Consider the following 13,022-nt stretch of genomic DNA (forward strand, 5'->3'; position numbering starts at 1 on the left):
CTTTAAGCCTCTTTTTCTTTTCCTGCTTTCAGTGTTTTGCAGCATAGAGCATGCTAACTGCATGGTAATCATTATTTCTCAGGGATTTCCTTTTAAAAGAAATGACAAAATGCTTTTAAAACTTGAAGAATGAAAAATTTAAATTTTTACAGTAATTTTAGCATTGTAATACTATTAACAAATATTGACCAGTTAGGCCAATGAAATAGAATAGAAAGTTCAGAAACGGACTCTAATACATGCACTTACTAAATGATAAAGTTGGGTTATTTTAATAAACAATGCTGAGACCATTAGTAATTATTTGGAAAAAACACAACAACAACAAAAGAACATTAGTCCTCTTCCTTCTACCAAATAAATCCTGTCTAGGTTAAGAGTTAAATGTAAAAGATTAAACCAAGAAGTAAAAGCATATATAGATACCAAATCTTGGAGTTGATAAAGGCCTTATAAATTGGAAGTCAAATAAAATGTGAAGGAAATGTAGGAGAGCCTTGAAGTATTTAAAACTTGATATGCCAAAGAGTACCATAATAAAAATATATGGTCAAAAGTAAATTGTTAAATACAGAGTAATAGATTCCGTTAATTTGATTTTATTTGTACTGTGTTCAAAAGATTAAAACCAGAGTTTTTATAGGCATGATATATGAAACCTCAAGACTGATCATCTTTCACCCCCATCAGCATTTTCTTTTGGGAACACTGTGTAATGGGTTTTAGTCAATTCTACAGGAAGTAAGACATCAATAATTGGAAATGAAAATAATTTCACTATACACTTTTATTGAGTTAAAGCTTTTGTTCAACCCAGCTTTTTCTTCCATGAGGCATGCTATTCAAAACTTAAGTGTACTGATTGATTGATATTTTTCTTTTATCAGGAAACTATATTATTGCAGTATATTATATAAACATACAGGACAAATCCTATCTGTAGAGTAATAGGTACTATCAACATCAAAGACTCTTATTTTCTCAACATTTAACTTTATTTTTCTTTTTAAAATATTTAACCTATTTACAAATTCTAATGACATTTTTTCTTTTCCTGTTGCTTTGTAATGTTACAATCAATGTTACAGTCTTTATTTGTATTTTATCCCCAGAGTTTGCTTCGTTTAGTTCCCCTCCCCCCAAGTTTTTATAGTTATTCTCTATGTGTATCTCCTTAAACATTGTTGTTTCTTCCATTAACTTGGTCTAGGTAGAAGCAACCTGCTCTGTCTATTCTGGTTTCCTAGTTTGGACTGCTAAGTCTCTTTGATGTTTCTTTGCTATCTTGGGTATGGGAGTGTATTTTCCCAAGCAACTGTATAGGTGTGATGGGTGCTGAGCTAAAAAACTTGTGAGACATCATCTGGGCCTAGAGAGGGAGGGCCTTTTTAGTCAAAGGCAAGATGAAGAACCAGAGGAAACTAGTTAGCATTGAAGAGAGAACACCCAGAGACAAGCACATAGGCCAGCTGTGAGGGAAGAGATAGCTTAGTCCTTGATAGGGAAACTGGCTGTTTTTTGTTACTGTCCTTGGTTTCTCAGAAAACCTTTGCATATCCTTGTATATATCTCCTCTTCCCACCCACTCCTACCACACACCCACCCTGTACCCCTTTCTTTGCCTGAGTTGATTGCTCTCCGCAGATCAGGCAGCGGTCACACCATTGTTGCTGTGGGATGTTTTCCTCTCCACACAGGGCTCTGGAGAGAGTGAGGACCCATCTCACTATCTCCTGTAGTGACTTGGATTTTATCTCATCAGGTATCTCCTTTTAAGTGATCTCTTCCAAATAACTTTATTCCTTTACTAAATCCCTTTTCCTGAAATTCTCCTTCACTCCTCAGAGTTTAACTCTCTCCCTAGAGACTTGAATCTGTACAGATTTACCAGTGTGTCTCACATAATTAGGTCAGGGATACTCATCTGCAGCTAATTTTGCACTTTTCATGTGATACAGGCTTTGCTTTAGGCTTAAATATATACCAATAATTATGAGTAATGTACTTATCAAACACAAACCCCTTTTTAGAGTATATATGTTTTCTAGATATTTATGGTTATATTCTCTTTTACTAATTCATGTATTTACTTTTCTAATTTATGTCTGTTGTCTAGTTCAAGGATCACAAACTGGCAGCTGTTTGTTGAATTCAACCTGGGACTGATATATTTTGTTGGGATGAAATAAAGTAGTTATTGTGTTGTTTTAATGTCAACTTATCTTCTGATGGGGCATGCTCACCCCTCCTCTCCCTTATACCTGGGTACTTCCCACATTTTTGTTAACTCCCCTCTCCTCGAAGGTATTTGGGTTTTAAGTTTGGGACCTTGAGCTCAAAATGTCATTGTAATTTGTTTACTTGAAGATAGTTTTCTTAAATATTTATAATGGATGATGCTGTGAGTTAGAGGCACATGCCATGAATTGCAATTTATATCAGTTATTTGTTGGCTGTGCCTAAAAAAATGACGTTGAATTGTTTTCCTGTTCAACTAAAAACATTTTTTTTTGACCTAGCCAGTTTTCTCAGTGGATAGAGCATCGTCCCGGGGACTGAAGGGTCCAGGGTTCGATTCTGGTCAAGTGCATGTACCTCTGTTGCAGGCTCAATCCCCGGCCCTGGTTGGGGCACTTGAGGGAAGCAACCAATGATGTGTATATCTCATATCAATGTTTCTCTGTCTGTCTCTCCCCTTCCATTCCACTCTCTCTAAAACTCAGTGGAAAAATATCCTCAGGTGAGTATGAACAATAACAAAAAAGTTGTTTTTACAAGTCCTATGCTGTTTCTAAAATGTTTCCACCCAAAACATGTTGTTATATGTTTCATTTAATTAGGTTGCCTGTCACTTTGCTCAAGGTACAATTAGTGATATCTCTATTGTGTTTGATTAAAAACTAATATACTAAAAGGCACTTTGAAAACAAGATAATTTATCCTTTATGCTTTGACAGGCCTAAGAGTCTTAAAGTTTTCACAGATGGCATCTGTTATTTATACCAGGTGCCTGTTAGCATTATATAAATTCTTGCTGGTATCACTGTCTCTTTTTTGTTTCCTGAAACAGGTGTACCACTTATTTCACTTCAGTTAATGAAATCCTCTTTGTGACCTTTTCCATACTTACAGAGTAAATAAAATTCACTTACTTGCTCCAAAATGTAATTTAGAAATGCAAATTAAATGTTCCCCTGTAGGGGGGTGCAATCTGTTTTAAACTCTAAATATGTGTAATGAAAGCTGTAAACTATAGAGGGCACATTCAAAGGCACTCTGTGTATTAATGCAGATTTCTTAAGCGATTTGAAAACCATGTAAATTTGATAGCCAATGCTTCCCTCAAGTTAAAAAATTTGAATAATTAGGATGAAAACAATACATTTATTTTTTATGGTTTTGGGCATTGAATTAATCAGGATTCTCCCAAGAAGTAGTACCAGTAGTATGTATACATAATATATTCTTACTTATATGTGTATACATTTAAATTTATATAAATTATTATACACAAACATACAAACACATACTACATTTAGGTAGAGATAGAGGTAGAGAGATTGATTTATTACTGTGGGAGCTGGCAAGTTCGAAATCTGTAGGTCAGGCTGGAAATTCAGGTGGGAGTTGATATTGCAGTCTTGGGTCTGAAGGCTGAAAACTCAGGCAGAATTTCTAAGTTGTAGTCAGAAGGCAGAATTCCTTCTTGTCTTGAAAACTTCAGTCTTTGCCGTTAAGATCTTCAATTGATTGGATGAGGTTCACCCACATATAGATGACAATCTGTTGACTTAAAGTCTACTGATTATAAATGTTGATCACATCTTTAAAATACCTTTACAGCAACATCTAGACTAGTATTTGACCAAACAACTGAGCTCTATCTATAGTCTAAACAAGTTGGCATATAAAATTAATCATCACTGGCATCTTGCATACATTTATATCAATGTAGGCATGAACATAAATGAAAGATAATGGTTGCTAGCCTACCTGGCATGGCTCAGTGGTTGAGCATTGACCTATGAACCAGGAGGTCATGGTTTGATTCCCAGTCAAGGCACACCCCAGTAGGGGGTGTGCAGGAGGCAGCCGATCAATGATTCTCTCTCATCATTGATGCTTCTATCCCTCTCTCCCTCTTCCTTCCTCTCTGAAATCAAGAAAAATATATTTTTTAAAAAGATAATGGTTGCTAGGTTTTTGGTAGCCTGGCTTTATTGTTTAATAGAACTCTGCAGTAATGAAAATGTTCATTTATACTGTAGTACTCCAAAGTAGGACATGAAATATATAAACCATACCTCTTGTCAGTTTGGATTTTTTTCTCTAATTATTTTTTTTGGGGGGTCAATGTCCTATAATGGTATTGTTTTAGTTTGTTCTTTGAAACTTAGCTTTCAAGTTCTTCGTGTGCATTTTATATTAGGCAATCTTGAACACATAATTAGAATAGTGGCCAAAATGTGGATTAAAGAGAGAAGGCTCATCAACTTGCTCTCCTGTGGAATTTCTAAAATCCTAAAATTGTTATAACACAGAATGTTCCAGGACCTCACACAGATCCATAAAATGTATCTTGTGGGTTATGTTCCTCATTTGTTTTGTGTAAGTTTCCAGTTCAAGGAGATGTCAAGCTTGGATGTCTTCTAGTTGCCCTCATCCTATAAGTCTTCTTTTTTTTTTTTTTGGTCTCCAAGTTAAAAAGAAATCTTTTAGTTTTCTTTCTCCCTACAGTTCTAAAGTAGCTATCTCACTCTCCTTTTCTCTCTCCTCCCTCTCTTCTTTCTCCTCTCTTCTCTCCCTCTCAGTTCTGATCCTGATGTTCAAAACGTACTGCCCCTAATCTTGGATGTCTTATTTTAAATTTCTGTGACAGTCTTCATCTATATTTCCTTTCCAAAGGTTATTACAATTTATTTTTTAAATCCTAGAATGGTGTTTAGTCTGTATGTGTGTGCTGCGCATATGTGTGTATTTGTGTGTCTTTAGTTGTGGGATCTTGATCTCTACGGGACTTTCCATTAGCTTGACATCATCATGTGACCCCTTGGGTTGAGCAGGAAATGAGTTTTTGTCCAGAATAGCAGGACACAACAGAAATGATTTTCTTAGCTCCAAAGCCTCTTTGCTGCAGGAGCACCAATTGAAATAGTGGCTCAGTGATTGATTTAACTCATTAGACAGCCTGCTGATAAGAATTTATGTTTAGACTTGGAAGAAAGGGAGAAAATGTTCCAGGGCTCTGAATAGGTCCAAGTCATAGAAAAAAGTAAGAAGGAAAACTATTACTTGCAAATAGTATTAAGCAATATTCTGTATCATAAATCAAACTTTATAGGATTAATCATTTGTCAGATTGTGTGCCGACACCCTATCGTGTGACTGTGTGTGTGTGTAGTGGGGGAGGGTCATATATGTTCACTGAGGCAATCCCTAATATAAAGTTTATTAGCTTTTATTTGATTTCTCCTTTATTAAAGAAAAGTATTGAGGAAATGACAAACACTTTTTATTTTTTTTGGCAAGCTCAGCTTTTTCAGGCTGTTTATTTTTGCAGATGTATTTCATCAGTTCTTAAGAATGAAGCTAGGAATGTTTCCTGGCTTCTTGGTTAGTACCACCCAGAAATTAAAAAAAAAAAATTGTTTTCTTAGAATATGGTATTTGGGGGAGGTAGGCAATCTTTTTGTTTTTGTGAGCTAGTAGATTTAAAAAATATATTTAAATAATGCATTTTAATGCTGCCTTTAAATATGCAGCGTTTTAATTCCATATTGATTTTTTTGTTTGTTAATCCCCACTCGAGAATATTTTTCCATTGATTTTTAGAGAGAGTGGAAGGGAGGGGAAGAGACAAAGAAAGAAAGAAATATCATTGTGAACGAGACATATCAATTGATTGCCTCCCACATGCACCCCCACCAGAGTATAGAGCCTGTACCCGAGGTACATTCCCTTGACTGGAATTGAACCTGGGATCCTTCAGTCCTCAGGCTGACACTCTATCCACTGAGCCAAACCAGCTAGGGCCTATATTGCTTTTTGACTCTTATTTTGGGTTGATACATTCATTATTTTATAGTTAACTAGAGGCCTGGTGCATGAAATTCATGCACTGGGAGGGGGGCATGACTGTTCATTCACCGCTCATCAGCCCAGCCTGCCCCCTCTCACAGTCCAGGAACCTTCAGGAGATGTCCTACTGATGGCTCAGGGGAAGGCGCCACCCTCATCACCCCGCTGCTGCTGCCACTGCCGGCTGTCGCAGCCACCAAGGTGTTTTCATCAACACGGACTCCAGTCCCTTTGCCACGAAAAAAATGACAACTTTCTTTAGGTATTTTCAAGATGTGTCTTTCATAGGATATGACATTTATTTTTTCTTTTTCATCCTCACCTGAGGATATTTTTCCATTGATTTTTAGAGAGTGTGGAAGAGAGAGGGAAAGATAGAGAGAAACATTAATGTGAGAGGCACACTTTGAATGGTTGCCTCCTGCATGAGCCCTGACCTGGGCCCCAGCCAGGGAGGAGCCTGCAACCTAGGTACATGCCTTTGATCAGAATCGAACCCGGACCCTGCGGTCAGGCCGAGGCTCTATCCACTGAGCCAAACGGGCTAGGGCAGGATATGACATTTCTTAGCCCCTCCAGCAGCGGATCTTTGTTTTTTTCCTCCAGGAGTGAGGTGGAAAAACCCTAGATCACCTTCTTGGATTCTTATCACCCAAGCAAGTGGTGTACCGCAAGCTTAGCCAATGAGCGCTCAGAAAAGGTGTTTCCTCTGCAGCTCCTGAGCAGAGGCAGGACTGCTGGTGTGCCGTGGCCTCGGAGCTCCTGGGGCCGGGCCCCCCTGCGGGTTTGTGTCTCCGCTCCAGCCCCCAGCAGTCCAGCGCTTCGGCCTCGAGGCTGCTGGTGGCCAGGTTTATGTCTCCGCTCTGGCCTCCAGCAGCCCAGTGCCGCAGCTGCAGGGCTGCTGGGGGCCGGGCCCCCCTGTGGGTTTGTGTCTCCGCTCTGGCCTCCAGCAGCCCAGTGCCGCAGCTGCAGGGCTGCTGGGAGCCGGGCCCCCCTGTGGGTTTGTGTCTCCGCTCCGGCCCCCCATGTGTTGTTCTCTCAGGCTCCGGGCCCACGCCTGGCTCCTCCTCCTGAGCTGGTTGCAACCATTACAGCGTCCCGGTCTAATTTGCATATTACCTCTTTATACATATAGATGATATTTTGTGGACAGGAGATAAAAGTTGCTCATGTTTATCTTCTTTGGTAAATTTGAATATACTTCTCATGTCATTTTAGAATTGTTTATCATTTAGCCTCCTACAGAGGCTGGTCTCCAAGGATATTGATAATTACTAATCAGCTGTGACTATTTGATCAGTCAACATCAAATACATTATTTTTTTTTCATTTTTCCATATGTATTTTATTTTTACATGCAATAAACATTAATATTTCAAGAAAAATGATTTTAAATGTTATATACAATAAACATTAATCTTAAGAAAGTGATTTTAAATATAATAAAGTTACATGCAATAAACATTAATATTTTAAGAAAACATTTTATATATAATATTACATGCAATAAAAATTAATATTTCAAGGAAAAAGATTTTAAATATAATATTACCAAAACTGTACTAACATAGTATAATATCACAAAAGTTGTAGGAAATTTTTAAAAATCTGCAAATAACATGTTTTCTCAGTATCTCCCCATTCACAATACAGACCAGGCAAAGGGCCTGAGCTGAAGTGTATATGAGGTAGGTTTACTCTGCTATACCTATTTCTGTACAATCAGTGTAAGAACATAGCCTGTGGTAAGCATCAGGAGGCCCAAATACATTTCTTTGTGTTTTTTTAAATTGAACTTATTGGGGTGACACTGGTTAACAAAATTATACAAGTTTCAAATATACTTCTCCTAAGAGTATTTCTTATAGTTAAAATACCTATATTAAAAAATTGTTCTGATGCATTTTCTTTGAACCAGATGAATTGAGAAAATGACTTGGAACAGTCCATTTCTTCATTTGTCAAACATTTATTAAGCCTCCCAGGCTTTGATGTTGCCCTGTTCCTACAGAAACTGACAGTTTAGACAAAAATTGAAAGCAATTAAAATTCAACATAGTGACTGTTACAAAAGGGGTTCCTTTTCCTGATTGTGTCTTACCATTTTGGGCCAACTCCAGATGGCCTTCCAATTTGAGCTTTGAAGTTGGGGAATAAAGCAGAAGCAAGGACACAAACTTCCTTTCAAATCGAGAAGTAAAATTTAAGCTGCCAACAGAGAACCATGTTAATACACTTCTTTTTCTCTGAAATCCTAGATAAAACTGATGTATTCATAAAGCAGAGCTCCTCAAATTGAGGGATGTAACCCAATCTCTTGAAGAAAAAGAAAATCCTTGTGGACTTCTACGGTTGACTTAAATCTTCTATAATAATAAAAGTGTAATATGCTAATTAGACTGGACGTCCTTCCGGATGACCTTCCGGATAAAGTTGGGGTTGCGAGGGAAGCCCAGGTCCCAGGTGCCAGAGGGAAGCTGGTGCCAGCAGCTGAGGGAAGGAAGGCCTACTCTTGCATGAATTTCATGCATCGGGCCTCTAGTTGTTATTATAATGTTACTTAAATAGCTTACTTTATCAACATTGCTTATTATGCTATTTAATATGCACAAACATAAAATTACATATACTACTTTATGCTTATAACTCATACTGAAATCAAAACAAATTTACAAATGAAATGTAAATAGGACTACAAAACCATTATAATTCAAATGAACATTACAATTCAGATCCACATGGACTTAATGGGATGGGTAATGCTGCTTGGCTGAAATAGCTGTTGATTTGGGGAATTACAGTAGAAAGATGTTACCACAAGTCTCATTCCGTGGTTCACCTGTTGCTGTATTGGGATTTTGAAAATACTTACTCAACAAATGCCTGTTTGCATAAGGATGGTATTCAAACAATATTAACCCCTTTAAGTCTCTAATGGGAAGTTAGGCTAATCAAGCCTCATCTTTGATCAGACTCTTTCAGTGAGTAGTTTCGAAAGAGTGCATTGAAGATGTATCACTTGGCAACTCTGTAAAGCTTCATCACTTGAAGATAAAGTTAGCTTAATTGAATTAAAGTTAGCCTTTCAATAACTTAGGTGTCGGATGCAATTATTACTACAATCGGGTATAAAAAGCCTCTCCTTTGCATTTTATGACCATATGTATTTCTAATAAGTTGATAGGAGTTGGCGCAGAGATGATTCTGGGCCCTCCCACCACTCTCCTTGTTTGAACCACAGGGCCTTCCAGTCACACAGCCTTCCCTGATGCCAACTGGCATAGACTCAGCTGGACCACACGCTACTGCATAAAACCATTGTTCCACTATGCAGTTGCTTGGGTCATGCAAAAGATACACACTGTTGTTAAAATTTTTTTTTTAGAAGATTATCCTAAAAATTAAAAAAAAATTTTTTTAAATCATCAAGAATTTGAAGACCTTTAATAATATATCCATAGATCTTAGTAGTTTGAGAAATACTTCTATAGAGAGAGAATGCAACAGTTTCCAATAAGATTTGGGTCTCTATATCCAAATTTTGTCTAATTAAATAAATTTGTAAATAGTTTCTCAATTCTAGATGCACCATTAATGTATAGCATTGCAGTGATACTTAAGTCTGATGTCCAGGGCCTGTTATGACACGCGTGTTATAAGGAATTTAGGTAGGCCCCGGGCTGTAAGAGAGAAGCCCAACAGCTGTTGGTCCTGGCTCCGCCGAGGCTGTGATGAGCCGGACCTGCTTCGCGGGGCTGAAAAGACCACGAAGCCCAGCTTTGGTGTCTTCTCTATCTAGATCTGTCTATGGGCAGTGTTGTTGGTTTTGTGTTTGAGTTCATAATTTTTACTTTTTACTTTGAGAACTAAGATGTTCAAAGTTTCATGTATAATGAATTGGTTATATTTAATTTCTAAATATTAGAAGTGATTTATTTACCAAAGAATAAATTTAATTCATCTCACCAGTTTCCCCCCTACTCTTTTTGTGTTTTAAATAATGAAACGACACCTACCATTTCTCTATGTATTGCGTTACAGTACTCTTTCTTCTACAACTTTAATACTTCCATCTCTAATGGACCAGAAGGGTAGGACATAATCAGTGCTTGAAAATTCAAACCGAGCAAACCCATGATACCAGGAATTCTGCTTTATTCCTTTTTTTCTAATTTATTTTTAGCTAATTTGTATCCATCAGGATTTTAAACAGGGGCATAATATATTTATATTTGATAAGGGGCTGTTTGTAAGCTTTACCCACTGCCAGTCATAGTGCTTGGCACATAGTAGGTATTCATTGTGGGTGAATAAATGAATGAAAGAAAGAAAGAATGAATGAATGAATAAATTTGGTGTAGTAGTAGTAGTATTGGTGTGGCCATGTTAGTTTTTTAGCAGAAGCACACTTTGGATTGTGGAAAAATTGTCTTACTTAATCTTTGCATTGCCTAAAGTATTATTTATTTTGAGAGATGCAGGAATCATTTGGAAAATTTGTAGATTCCTCTGGCTAAGGCTCATAGGTTGAGAATGCTCTTTGGATAATCACATGGATGGATTGCCTTTTACACAAAAGGGAACAGTTATAGATCAAACACCCAATTGTACATAGAATGCTATACCTCCTACCTAGTAGTTCATAGGATTTTTACCAAAGCCATTGGTCCTAGGAAGCATTTAAAATAGATATTTGATATTGTTATAATTGAAGCCCTGTGTTATAGAACAATGGAACACCAGAAATCAAATTTTCTGTTGAACTTATTTTTTTATATTGCCAAGGAATTCTTTGTTTCTGTTATCACCACATAGATTTTAAATATTATGTCAGAATATTTTATCATATTAATACCAAAGTGTAATCTTTCTTAATTAAAATCATTTCTCTAAGCTTGCACTGAATAATTTATAAAATGATTGAAAACAGACTGGTGCTCTTGGACTAAAGCACTTTTGTTGTCTATTATTTTTCAACCTAGAATTTTTAATTTGCTGAAAATACTTAAACTTCAAAGCACTTACACTGGCTTAATGTTTTATTTTCCTTTTTAAATCAATCTTAATACATTCTACAAAGTTTCTTTTAAATAATAGATATGTTACAGCTTTTCCTAGATACACTTAATTTTTTAAATGACAGATGTTTATTCAACCTAAAATTTCATAAAATAGCTAAGTTTTGTTATTTTCTATTTTAATAATGAGATCAATTATTTTTGGTGGTTTGACATAGCAGGTTGAGTAAAGAGACAGTCTGAATTGAAACACGTAAAACATACTTGAAATGATTTCCTATATAATTATAAATGAATATCTGAAGTCTGAGTTACCTCTTTTATTTACTAATTGGAATATTAGAATTTTCATCTTCATTACTGCCTCATCTCTCCAGAATCTTCTCAGTTACAATAAGATCTTTCCTTTCAGAGTCTCATTAATGTGAATTTATTTAACTCCATGTAGAAATAATGCAATTAGACCCAACTAGTTACAATTTTAGTGTTCATTGTTGGATACTTTTTTATTGTTCAGCCCCTTATCCCATGAAAATTTGAAGCTCTTCCCACTATTTCTAAATCTTAGGCCTGCCCACCCTTCCCCACACCCTGAGTCTCTGGAGGCCACCTTGATTTACCATGTCAATCTGCTGTAAAGCTCCGCCCTTCCTGGTTTCTCCAGCACACACTTAACCAAGCATTTTGAATTTTTGTAAGGACCCCCCTGCAAAACACAAGGTTTTCACCATTCTTGCCCTCTCAGCCTTGTCTGTTGACTGTCCCTCCCCAAATTCTTCTGTTTTGCGGAATAGCTTCCCTTTTCCTGGGGAGCCTTCATAGCCCAGGCACCACAACCTTGGGAGTCACATCTGAACCCCCCCACACTGGAGTTCCACGTGTGCCTTCCTGTCTCTATCTCAGTAACAGCAAACATAGTGGGATTCTCTTGGGAAAAACAACAAAAGTTGGAATCTGTCCCATTAATCTGACAGTCCAATTTTAATGTTTTAAGTAGAATTTCATTGAATTTTCAACACCAAGTTTGATCAACTAACTTTCAGTGGTGAGAACTGAAAACATCTGATATAAGCAAAAACTACTCTTTTCTTCTTAGATCAGAAATAAAATATTTCACATAACTAAAAAAAGCCTATCTTTAGGATTTTACTTACTGCCTACCTCTTTACAAAAATGTAATTTACAAAAATTGTGGAATGAATCTGGGTGTGAGCTTTTCTGGACTTTTTCCAAACCACTTTTCCTGTTAGCTATTCCGAGAGAATTTCAGGAGTTTGCGAGCTTGGTTTGTTTATGAGCCTAGAATTTAGATGGTGGTATAAATTTAAATAGTCTGAAGAACTTGCTTCTACCACACCGGGCTAGAAATGATTGCAGAGCCACTTCTGCTTCTGGCTAAGCCCAGACTACTGACCTGTCTTGCATGATTTTACTTCCTGTCAGAATTATTATTATTATTTTTAATCCTCACCTGAGGATATGTTGAGGGAGGGCGGGGAGATTAAGACATTGATGTGAGAGAGAAACATCTCTGGTATGTGCCCCAATCTGGATCGGACAAGAAACCTAGCTTTGTGCCCTGACTGGGAATCAAACCCGCAACCTTCTGGTGTACAAGACGACGCTCCAACCAACCGAGCCACCTGGCCAGGGCCTGTGAGAACGAATTTTAAAGGGAGAAAGCTGAAAACCAGATGACTAAAAGAACTTTAGTTCTCACTCAGTTCTAATAAAATTTTAATTGGTTGATCTTTAATTTAGGAGGCAATTTTCCTAGTAATTTGACAGACGTTCATTCCTTTAAATAAAACTTTACCAGCCCTAACTGGTTTGGTTCAGTGGATAGAGCGTCAGCCTGCGGACTGAAGGGTCCCAGGTTTGATTCCGGTCAAGGGCATGTACCTTGGTTGCGGGCACATCCCCAGT

At 37.2% G+C, this 13,022-nt stretch overlaps 1 protein-coding gene and 1 non-coding gene across 13 annotated transcripts in view; one reads left to right on the plus strand and one right to left on the minus strand.

Moving 5' to 3' along the window:
* The window catches only part of ACYP2 (acylphosphatase 2), a 174,716-nt gene that overhangs the window by 110,373 nt on the left and 51,321 nt on the right, over positions 1–13,022 (plus strand). The window lies entirely within an intron of this gene.
* On the minus strand, positions 7,707–7,840 carry LOC114230341 (small nucleolar RNA SNORA51). The gene has a single exon (XR_003616249.2). It is a non-coding gene; the product is annotated as a small nucleolar RNA SNORA51 (small nucleolar RNA).

The sequence above is a fragment of the Eptesicus fuscus genome, chromosome 16 (genome assembly GCF_027574615.1).
Source record: "Eptesicus fuscus isolate TK198812 chromosome 16, DD_ASM_mEF_20220401, whole genome shotgun sequence".
Lineage (NCBI taxonomy): Eukaryota > Metazoa > Chordata > Mammalia > Chiroptera > Vespertilionidae > Eptesicus > Eptesicus fuscus.